The sequence below is a fragment of the Danio rerio genome, chromosome 23 (genome assembly GCF_049306965.1).
Source record: "Danio rerio strain Tuebingen ecotype United States chromosome 23, GRCz12tu, whole genome shotgun sequence".
Lineage (NCBI taxonomy): Eukaryota > Metazoa > Chordata > Actinopteri > Cypriniformes > Danionidae > Danio > Danio rerio.
Genome location: NC_133198.1, coordinates 26,222,399 through 26,234,773, shown reverse-complemented (window position 1 = coordinate 26,234,773; position 12,375 = coordinate 26,222,399). Strand labels below are relative to the sequence as shown.

The 12,375-nt window shown below is 37.1% G+C and overlaps 1 long non-coding RNA gene across 3 annotated transcripts; it reads left to right on the top strand.

Annotated features, from left to right (window-relative positions):
• The first annotated feature begins 1,914 nt into the window (after window positions 1-1,914).
• Window positions 1,915-11,981, top strand: LOC141380493 (uncharacterized). Of its 3 annotated transcripts, none has more exons than XR_012398529.1 (4): window positions 1,915-1,986; window positions 3,425-3,487; window positions 9,792-9,946; window positions 11,108-11,981. It is a non-coding gene; the product is annotated as an uncharacterized lncRNA (long non-coding RNA). The 3 variants fall into 3 exon arrangements; XR_012398528.1 differs by having other exon boundaries at window positions 11,088-11,981; XR_012398530.1 differs by lacking the exons at window positions 9,792-9,946; window positions 11,108-11,981 and adding exons at window positions 5,450-5,551; window positions 5,938-7,773.
• The last annotated feature ends 394 nt before the right edge of the window (window positions 11,982-12,375 follow it).

Below are 12,375 nucleotides of genomic sequence, written 5' to 3'. Positions count from 1 at the left end.
CTAAACTAACAGTCCACTAAAACTCTAATGGTTGCTAGTTGACATGTAGTTGAAAGGTTATTCTTATTCAATGCCATGTGTAAAATAGTGGCCATAAAATACCACAACATAAAAATAGTTAGAAATAGGAAAAAATGCAATTCATTTATTTTCCAAACCACCCGACACTAACTTGGGTCTCATCACAGTAAATCAAATAACCATAAAAGGTTATATTGATGCCACATTGAATTCTGGGAACACATAAATCTTTATCAAACCAACAGCATCATTCAGCATGAAATATGATGTTCATTGTCATTGGTGTATATAAAAACCATTATTTCGTATACTACCAGTTTACCTTGCATCGTTCTCATCATCATCGAAATTAATAATCAGAAACAGCATAACCCTGTAAAAAGATTTAAACGCCACTCATAAAAAATCATTTTCAGAGCCGTAAACAGATATTATGGGGCATCACACCACAATAACTGTTCACGGACACCGGACTATAAAGTACTGCCGGAGAGTAATGAAAGTATCACACATGCTCCCATGAAGGGGTGTTTTTAATCAAATGGAGAGTTTGGAGGAACTAACCAAACCCCCCTCTACGTGTTCACCTCAGCAACCCCACCCCAACAGTAAGAATTAAAGTATTTAATGTGATTTCGCTGTGTGAAGCTCATAATGCATTAAAGGCCTAAATGTCTTGAAGTCCTGCTCCTGCCTCTCTTATCATATTGGCCTCAGTGGGAGCTTGGAAAGGGAGTGAAGGAGCTGAGGTTTATTTTGAGTTTCCCATTGTTTAGGCAAGCCCGTGTTGTTCTTGGTGCCTAAGAGTGAAACTTCATTCCCAGCATGCAGCTCACCCTGTTTGATTAAAACTGAGACGATCATGGAAAGCTAACAGCTTGTGTTTTCAGCCAACTGTCGCTCTTGTCTCTTTGAAGTTTAAACAAAGTCATATTTTACCTGTTTTATATCAGTGCCCGACATTATTTTATCGCACTGCTTGTCAAAATCAATCTAACAGAGTAAGGCATCCAAGATAGTAACACAGAGATGTCTGGATGATGAAAGACTATTAATGGCAGAACTAATACTTAGATGTGTTGTATATGTAGTGACTATGCTGCTAGGGTCATTAATTATAAAACTAATACAGATACTATACAGACCCTACCATTTAATAAATTCAGTTCATTTCATTTTTAATTCTATAGCTCTTTTTACAACGTAGATTGTGTCAAAGCAGCTTAACATAAATGAAGTTCTAGTAAATAGTAACTGCTTCAGTTCAGTGTAATGTAAATATCTCTGCTGAAAGCTGAAACACTCCACCGATCCACAGCTCCACAAGTACCAAGCCAAGCAAACCCGTGGCAAGGAACAAAGGAAAGAAAGGAAAAAAACGTAGAGAAATTTAATGAAGTGTTTTAAATGAGTCATTACAGTTAGAAATTAACATTTTCTCCGTCGTTGATGAAATATGTTGTCAATTAAGAGACAACACATCCACACCATTAACAATTTTTTCTTGAGGCAATCCATTTTCTAGGTGTAGTCCTAGCGCAAATCCACAATGAGCTATGAGTTATAGGACTTTCAGGTCTCCCAGGTGTGAAATACAAAGACAATCAGACAGGATCTACAATAAAGAACAACAATAAAGTGTAGATCAAGTCACGTGTAAAAATGAAGAGGTATGGTACCAATATCCTAGTGGTCAGAGTGCAAATGTGATACACCATTGTGTATCCACAGTAGTAATGTTTGTTTTGTCATTAATGTATCTATTTATTTATGTATATACTGTAAAAGTCATTTACTATCACTACTAATGACTGGGTTTGAAACAAAATAACATCAACAGTTGAGAAAGCATGCGCTGTGGGTTACCATGGCGATACTTGTTGTGTTTACTTCAGATGCTACTAAGCTGCTCCTGAGGAAAGACACTGAAGTTTTCTTGTGATTTTGTTTCTCCTGATATTTCAGGTATGTTTCATAAAAAAGTCAATATGTTTATTATAATTCATGTAAAAACATGTGAGTACGCATTTCCTATGTGTTTTTTTAAAGTGAATAGCATATTTACAGTTGTTAATTGAGAGGAGTGATTCAGATGAAAGTACCAGTAAAATGACAGTTGGGCTGAGTTTATAACTGACTTCCCAGTAAATTATATGTATTATACTCAGTATGTGATAATTAAACAGAAAGTGACTTATTATTTGTATATATTAGTGGTATATTTGTTAATGTATAAAGTTTATGAGAGTAGAGAGTAACATTGGTAATTGGTGTCAAGTGTAACTGTTACAATTTAAATGATACAAATAATAGACGCATGATTGTTCAGTGAGTTTAGTAGTCTTATGGTAAGTGGTTATATACAGAGGTATTTACAAAGAAAGAAAAATGAAATAGATGATTGACAAAGGATTTAAAGTGTAATCTGTGTGCTACTGATAAATATACAGATGGTATAATATTTATATGTGTTAATGAGAGTACAGAGTGTATAAGTATTTGAAGACTTCATTGTTGTAAAAAAAGAGAACAAAACTGTGTGTTTGATAAAATGAAACATGATTTGTGAGGATATGTTTGCTATACTATGACTGTTAATAAACAGATGCTACTAAGCTGCTCCTGAGGAAAGACACTGAAGTTTTCTTGTGATTTTGTTTCTCCTGATAATTCAGGCACTTTAATCTGCCTACGAGTTCCACGGCCGGGACCCGTAACACAAACATATAGCGCTACAGCGCTGCAGGTGTTCCAAGTTCAAGTCCTGGCTTGTGGACTTTTCACAATCCCATTTTCCTCTCTCCCCTTTCACTTCCTGGCACCATACTGTGCTTTCAAATAAAAGCAAAAATAGCTATATTGAAAAAGATCATACTAAAATAAATAAAGCAACCCATGCTCATTCTGATTACGTACCACTATATACATTTCTGGAGAGCACCAAATGTGTTTTTTGCAGTTTTTGTGAATCCGACAGAGGTCGCTGTGTACGCTTTTTGAGATTTCAAATATCTTTCTCGAGTGCCATTTGCACCTGCTCTTCTCATGTAAATCCAAGGCTGCAGTCGACTGACTGACTTATTGACAGATCGACTGACACACTCTCCTCCCTCCCTAAACCCAATTCATAGTGTTTTGAAAAGCACAGATTGACCAGCGCCAACTTCTCTAAACCCAACCGACACTGTTTTAAAAAGCAATCCAGAAAAGGAAAAGCCTGCAGCAGCCTGATTTAACCACATGTTCAGATTTTACCACATTCTCACATTGTTATTAACATGTTTATTTTATTTTTTGGCTTTTGTTTTTGTCTTACCTGCTTTCTGGAACCGTTTTTGCCGGACTCAAACCCCGTCATCACGGTTAACTCAATTTTGCATCTCAAATCCTCTGACGTACGCAGCGAGCCACTGGACAAACTGGTAACAGCGGAAAAGCCATCCACATGGAGCTAAGCAGTCAGCTGGTAAGCCATAAAAAGAACAGTGTCATACTGCCTTGTAGCGTTCGATTTAAAGACAAAATACAGCTACATAATTTGCAATCTCCAGAAATGTATATAGAGGTACATTTTTAGAATAAGCCTATGTTGAATTGAAGAGGGTACAGTTAAACAGGCAGGTGTTGATAGACTTCGTGATCACTCATGCTTTGATTATTTTAAATCTCATTGGGATGAAGAAGTCAGTGAGAGAGACATGGAAACCTTTAGCTGTGCCATGGATTGACTGTTACCTGTCTATCCCATTCTCAGTTACCTTTTCTTACTTTCTTATTTTCTTATTTATCCATATTAACTCCACAAGTTTCTCCTCACCAGTTGTTCTGCAATTTATTTGTCTCTGTCTTGGAAAGTATTGCCAATTGTTCATGTCTGCATATTTCTGCATAAGTCATAAAATTTTGTCCTCTAATTCTGAATGTAGATTTGTATTTAAATTTCCACACCAGCAGAACAGCTTATTTTGCTCAGCCTACCTGCTACTGTACAAACACCCTCTCAATGCTCCCAGGGGTGTCCAAGCTTTATCTTAAAAAAGTAAACATCCTGCAGATTTTAACACCAACCAGATTCAGCACACTTGCCTGGAAGTCCAATCGTAAGTCCTGAATGATTGCTGCTTACACAGATTATTTTCAGCATTGGGAAACCAGGAAGCCTGGTCTCCATGTGTGTGTGAATTATTAAGCTTAGTCCATAGATAAACTATCATCTCTGACAACTCTGCCATGCATGACAATTGTGCAATTTTGTCCTCCTGATTGGTCAGCTTTATATAGATCAACAAATCAGCTCGCTTCACCACACACTCATAAATTTAGGCTGACAGTTCCTGAACTTTTTTGACAAGTTTCTCTTGCACGGTGCAAGTTACAACCAATGTGCAAATTATACATTGATGATCGAGGGGTCAAGTTTTTGGTTATGTTCGGTAATATGCCTCAGTGAACAAAATGTATATATTTAATTCAATTACACCTAATTTATTAATCAAACTTGTTATTATGTTTTCAGCGTTTTGAGGTATTTTGTGGTATTAAATAAATGGTGACCAGTTTGTTTTCCTGCTCCTATTAATAATGGACAATTAAAGACTGCATGAGTTTTTTATTTTACTGTTTAACTTCCATATGTGAGCCAGTGTATGATAAAATACAAACTTTGCCTAGTTTTACAGACACCCACAAAGCCTTTTTTAAAGAAACATGTTTTGTGAACACTTACGTTGTCTTTTGGCGCTCTAGATTTGCCGGTTTCAAACCGATAAATTTATATTCCTGGAGCAAACATGCATTCACAATAGTATGAAACATTATAGGGGTGGTCAAACGTATATTAAAGTTATCTATCATTTCAATTATTAATATTACTTAAGATACAGATCAAAGCAAACTGTTTCTTAACCATAAAAGTGCAGACCCTCCCATACATCTTGTTTTGCTGTCCTTCAGGGGGGATCAAGCATTAATTAGGGGGGTCAAACCGCCCCAAACCCCCCTGTAATTTGCACCCTGGTTACAACCATATGAGCACCAACAATTTCCATGCAACCTCTTCTGATTAGAACTAAACTGTGTACAAGGTTGTAAGTCAGCAAAAAATACAGTTTAAGCCCACTTTAAGTCTAAAGCTCTTGATTAGCAGGCTCAAGTGTGGCTCTCCAGAAGCAGGCTTGGACACCCATGGTTCAGTTGCTTAATAGGAGGCTCAGTGTTTATAAATTTAGCAATAAACCAATGGCTTACAATAGTTAACAAAAGATATACTGATAATTTATTTTTATATTAAAACATACATTACTTGGTGTACTTTACATTTAAAAAATAAGAGAGTGACTTGTCCAAATACCACTTCTGAGAGCTTCAGACAACCACCGGCTATTTTACACAAAGGCCAGCCCGCTCTAAATGCTTCTGCCAATCACAGAGTAAGGACTGAGAACTTGCAGTGTTTCATGTGACTGCGATGACATCATGGGGATTGCTGTTGAGGAGCTGTGGACCTTGGGAGCTGTTTGCTGTCTGGCAGGTGTTTCTTTCTCTTTATTTTACCTCTTTTCTGTTTTTTTCTTCTCATGCGATGAATGAGAGAGTAAATATCACTTCAAAGAGCAGGGCAGCTCCACAGTGAGCTGTGGGAGAGAGGGGCAGGGAGCTCCTGTGGAGAGGTATAAAAAAGTTCTTGTCTCTTGTTGGCAAGGTACACCATAGATTAACAGCTCAGAGGGCTGCGTCGGCTTTTATTCACTATTGTAAGTCTGGAACACCACAGTGGGATAACCTTGAGAAGTTTTAAGTCATGTTTTGAACTATATTAACATCTCAGGGTAATGTTTGTGGCATTAAAAAGCTAAAACACACTTATAGACCTATCTGACCTTTGACCTATCTTCTTTATCGTGCCTCATTAAACAGGGCAACACATCAGTTGCAACAACTTGTTATCCTACTGTTATGGCAACATTCAAGCAAATAAGCTCCAACCTCTTGCCTCAGACTGTTTCGTCATCTACATAAGGGCTATTACCCTTCAGAAAGCAGCACTCCTCCTGAACGGGATCCCGTCAGCAGCACTTGTTTGGAATCCACCTTATTGTCCAGGGGATGAAGCTGCCTGGACACAAATTCTTTCGTGCTCTTAATGAGAAAGAAAGAATTGACTCATTGGTTATGTTAATGTAGTTGTTTTCACCTCCAAATCTTATCTACAGCCTCACTGGTCTCATTTAGCGCTGGGTAATTTGACAGCACCGGTGAAGAATGTTGCCATTCAACAAGAGAACTAAACATGAGGACTTCTCAAAAGCTTCATTTACACATACAAACAAGCTGACAATAGAAAAGAATTACTGCTAATAGAACATGGGTTTTAAATAGTTGAATGCAACAATATAATATTACAAATTCTCTTACTGACTTGTTTATTTGAATGCACAGTCTCAACGTTTTCTTGTAGGAAAGAAAAAAAAATTATTTAGAATTTAGCAGACACTTTCATCCAAAGTGATTTACACACATATGTTGAACAAATAGGAGTGGGCTCTGGGCAGCTGGGGTTCTGGTTGCTTGCTCATGGGACTCACTTCAGCCATGGTATTGAGGGTGGAAGAAAGCGGTAGTTATTCATTGCCCCCACCTAAAATCCCTGCCGGTGCCAGGACTTGCAACCATGTTCAAAAAACATCAGCATGATTACAAAACCTCTCGGTTTCTTCTAGACAGAATTGTAATTAAATGGAAAGTAAATTGAGATTTAGTTTGAGTCCTGGTTTTCAGATGCTCTTGATAAAAACAAAACCCTAATCTCAGATGTCCTCTATTGGTTTTCAAAAGAAAAATCTGCTCAGATTTGCCAGTATAAAATAGTTGACAATTCACATAGCAAAAATCTCTGGCCCGGCTCTGGCCCACACAATCAGCTTTTGCTTGGCTCACATGCCGCAGTGAATTACAGTACATGACTGGACCAAGTCTGGACTCTAGACAAGGGCTAAACAAGGCCCATATCTAGGCCAAGTCTCAGCCAAGTTAATAACCCATAACTTGGCCTGAACTGGGCCAGATATGTTGGTGTGTCTCGACTGCAATGAAATTGATAAACCCATGAAGCATTGTCCTTTCTTGAGTCCAACTAGACTCAAAATAAGCACTTTTAACATTTTACCCAACCTCCCACTGGCCTGCAGATACCTAAACTAGTGGATTCTGCTCTCTCATTGGCTGTAGATGATCGCCGATGTTATTTTCAATCAGAACACATTTCACATGGCATGATTTCAGTCGGCAACAGGTCCAGATATTTAGCATGCCAAATATTTTTTTATGGGCATTGGCGACTCATCGGATTACGTCTTTGATAGTTCATACTGTGGTTGTTACTTGTGTGAACAGGCACAGATTTGCTTATGATTTCAGGCATTTGTCTGCGATTTCTCAAAACCAGTTGAAGAGTCAAAATCCAGGCTAAAATCGTGCAATCTGAACTCGGCATTACACAACATCTATAACAGCAAAATGTGATGTTTGATTGGCAAACAAACACTCTAATAAAGCTAAGAGTCATTTTGAATCAAATAATTCAATGATTCACAGTAAGATGTTCACACCATAGTGTCATAGTTTTAGTGTTGATACCAGCATAAGTAACATTAATAACACTACATTTTTGAGCCTTGCAATTAAAGGGATAGTTTACCCCCAAAATGAACATTGTGTCATCATTTTGTAAATATGAAGAATAAAATACATGATAAAAACTGGGTGCCTAACTGGATTAACTGGATTAACATTAAATATATGCACTGTAAAACCCAACAGCCAACTTTATCAAAATAACTGTAAGTTACTGTAAATTAATTATACTCATTTAAATAGAATTTTAAACTCGGTGTTGAAGATAATGAGTTAATTAAATACCTCATTACTTCAACTTAAATAAAGTTTACAGTACTCATATAGATTAGTTTTTTTAACTCAAATGTTTTGTAGCAATCGGTTTCCTCAAACGGTTTGAGTTGACTCAACTTATAAGGTTTTACAGTACTCAGTTGGTTTGAGTTCTCTTCATTTATTGGGTTTTACTGTGCTAAATTGCTTCATTTACTCAAATGGATTAAGCTCACAGTACTTATTAGAATTAGTTTTTGAACTTAAATGGTTTGTTGCTATTGGTTTCCTCTAACAGTTTGAGTTACCTTAACTTTTTGGGATTTACAGTGTGGCGGAGCGACCTAAGAATGAAAAAATTATTTGAGTATTTTACACTTTTGGAGTAAATTATCCCATTGAATGTCAAAAAACCTGTTACGCACACTCATTTTACTTCAAATTACTCTAACTCAGTTGACATCTCTCAGAGATTTGTTTATTTCTTAGGATATTAAGTAGTAACATTTGAGACAAAGTCAATAATCTTTAGTCCGCAATTGTCAATAATGAAAAATAAGAAAGTGATGAATTCTCACTAGCTTTAAAGAGCAACCTCTGGGTCATAAATCTTAAGCTTCTTTACACCAGTGATGGATTATCTAGTCATGTTTACCTAAATGAGAACTGCTGATCCAAATCAGCAAGACACACATAGTCTCATCTGGAGAAGGAAACGTCTACACGCTTTGGGGCCATTTACCTGACAAATAAGATAACATTCAGCCCAAACTCCTCTGGGACACTGCTCTCCTGTAGGTCCTATTCTGAGTAGGGCTAAAGCTGGTGATTCTGTGATTTAATTGGATGTTAAACACTCTACCTTCTGTAAAGACCCCTTCATAGCAATTATAAGCATGGAAAGTTCTACCTTCAAAACTCTCCCTTGGTCAGACTCCAGCGGAGGCACATTTTTCAAACAGCATCAGCCGCCAAAAACATTTCAAACTACATAAATGATAAAAGGCATGTCTAATGTGATTTATTGGAAGCCCACGAGCACAAATAGCATCTTAGTTGTTATTCAGGCCCCAAGCCTGAAGCCTGGCATACTGCAAGGGGAAGTCCAGGGAAAGCACCGGACCTCACTCCTCTCAGCAGCAAGCTGTTACATCCAGCCAATCCTAGAGCCTCATAGTAAGGGAGTGTACGGAGAGAAGGAGTAGGAGTGAGTCCAGACGTGTCCTCCTGCGGCCGAGTCGGGTGTGTTTGCGGTGAGAGAGCGGATGCCCTGTGATTTACTGTCTGATCCTGACTGCTCTCCAGCCTTGACGTCATCCCTTCTCCACTCCTGCAGAGCCCAGCACACAGACGCACCAAACCCTCCCTAATGCAGTAATGTCTCGGTATATATCTTTCCATCCACCTACCCTAATGCACATTTGAGGTTTTCACTTTTTTTAACGCTGAATGGACATACTACTATGATCTGCATAAATTCTATAAGTATGCATAATGAATGTATACGCTCAGTTGAGTCAGATACATTTTAATTGGATAAAAAGATGTGCTCGTAAATTACAAAGGAAACACATTTATCAAATAAATTCCTTGATGACCAATAAAAAAGTCATTCAATTTTGCCTCAACAGATGTTGTAATTGGATAACTAGACTAACCAGTGAACTGATGTCATGTCACATCCTCTCACATGTAGTTTTAGTAGTTCTGCGAACATCTGAGTGATACTCTATTTCGTTTTTTAAACACAGGCTCATTCTGAAAACTTAGCCCTATATACATTTCTGTAGATCGCAAATTATGTAGCCAGAAGTTCGTAGGGCTACATTTAGTCTTTAAAACAACGCTACGGGCGGTATGACGTTTCTTTTCGCTCTTTACAGCTGACCGCTTACCTCTGCATGGAAGGCTTTCCACTGTTACCAGTTCATCCTGTTACCAGTTCGCTGACAATGTACGTTGGCGGACTTGAGATGCACAGAGGAGTAGACCAAGATGATAGGGTTCGAGTCTACTGAAAAATAGTTCCAGAAAGCAGGTAAAACAAAAACAAAAGCTAAAAAAATTAAATAAGTTAATAACAGGGTGAGAATGAGGTAAAATCTGAAAACTTGGTAAAAGTCATGCAAGATTTTCTTTTTTTAGACTGCTTTATAAAACTATGGATTGGCTTTAGGGAAGTAGGTGGGTGGGTTAACTGTTTTTTTTAAAAACACTATTGGTTGGGTTTAAGTAAAGAGGAGGGTGGATCAGTCGATTGGTCAGTCAGTCGACAGCAACCTCTGGTGGATTTGCGTGAGAACAGCAAGAATGAATGGCACGCACAAGAGAAATTTGAGATCTTAAAAAGCATGCACATTGGCCTCTGGTGGATTTGCGAAAACAAAAAACTGCAAAAAAACATACCTCCTGGGATGTTTTAGGCGCTCTGCAGAAATGTATTTAGCGGCACATTTTCAGAATAAGCCTGGGTTACGTTTTTCTGAGGTGCAACTTTCTTACTATAGAGAGAGAAAAAAAGAGTAAAAGTGGTTTCTCTAAGGCATTTGCTGCATTCCAATTTGCATACTATTGTTGGAATATTTAATATATTCAATGAGTTTTCAATAAAAAAGATCAGGAGAGGTTTTTCTTCAATGTCAAAAATATTAGTAATTCAATGGATAAAAAGGAATAATTTGATTCACGGAATTCTGATATTCTCAATGCAATGTAAAAGTTACATTCAGGAGGTGCGGATTCAAGCTTTTATAGGCAGCTGATATGAACAGGTGTTTAGTGAATATCATAGAAGTTCAGTAAATATATCACCTTTAAGCAATACAAATACAATTGTTTAATGAAAAGAAAAAGAAACAAAATATGTTTTAAAATATATTCCTTTTTCCCCAACACTATCCATCCTAAATAGTATTCGAAAAATATCATTATTTTGGTAGAAAATTAAATATGAATAAAATGTAAATGATGTGAGAAGAAGATTGACGGACCATTTAACCAAACAACATAACATTCCGTTAATGAGGAAGTAACTTGCAAACTCTGTTACACACTCAAAAGTATCTACTTTTTATTCATTAAAAAAGTACATTCATTTAGGATATAAACTCAATGACATTTGTTTTTTGTTAATTAATTAATTAATTCATATATTCATTCATTCATTCATTTTTCTTCAGCTTAATCCCTTATTTTTTAGGGGCCGCCACAGCGGAATGAACCACCAACTATTCCAGCATACGTCTTTCAGCCTCAAACCATTACTGAGAAACACCCATACACTCTTGCATTCATATTCAGTTCACCTATACTGCATCTCTTTGGATTGTGGGGCAATCCGGAGCACGACAAAACTAAGAAGATGAATTGGGCCGTGGCAAATGTCAGATCAATTATTAGCTTTTTTTATTTAGTGACTAATTGGTATTAATTTGTATGATCTCATTTGTACATTTTAGTATGATTTCCTCATCCCTAATGGTGTAAGGGTGGGGGGTTGGGGGCATGCCTCCTTGTAAAAACCGTTCATTCCAATTTCATATGGGACCGGACTAGTTTCTCAGCTTTGCAGAAACAATGTTTTCTCAAACACATGGGATGAAACAGGGTTAATTCGCAAATGTTTTAAGTGATATTTATAGCAAATTCACAGCTTTGGATGGAAACATTGCTAGCGTTGTGCTGGCCTGGCTGCTCTGCCAGAACCTTGCTCTACTGTACACAGTCAGTGGGCCAGAGAGAACAGAAGAAGCAGTGTACAATCCGTGAAGCGTGGGTTGAAGACACACCCTGAGGAGACTAAGAATGGGATTTAACTATATAAAGACTGTGTGTGTGTGCGTTGAGGTATGTAAACGGGTATATGAAAGAGAAGCATACTGTAGATGATGTCAGAATGGCCTTTCAAAACATAATGGCTTATAACCGTGTGAAAGCACTACAAAAGCAGTATTTCATTTCAACGACAGTGAAACACATCAGTGATTTTGTATGCACATCAAAGTGAAAAGCTGTCTCAGTTCAGAATCAAAGGGCTTTTTTATCTTAAAATAAAGAAGCACATTAAATTTGTGATTTCCTGTGAAATTGTCTTTATTTTCAAATATTTTCCAAGAGCTGTTTAATAAAGCATGTGTTTTTTACATAATAGCTTTAATATCTCATTTCTATAAAAATTAAGTTAAGATCTTTTAAAGCATGATTAGGTAGATTAATCTTAATCTAATAATTAAGATGACAGTATATAAGATTCTGCCAGTTATTTTGCAATATTCCAGTATTTGACTTAAAGTGTAATTTAACATTTGTTCACTGTTCACATGTATACCCTTTTGTATGTTAGGGATGAAAACATCCACTGAATTAAGTGAAATTTGTTTATAAACTAATTTGAGTTTAAAACATAAGTGAGGAACACACACTTATTATAGATAGCAGCTGGTCCTCGTTAGCTAAAGCACGATCCAC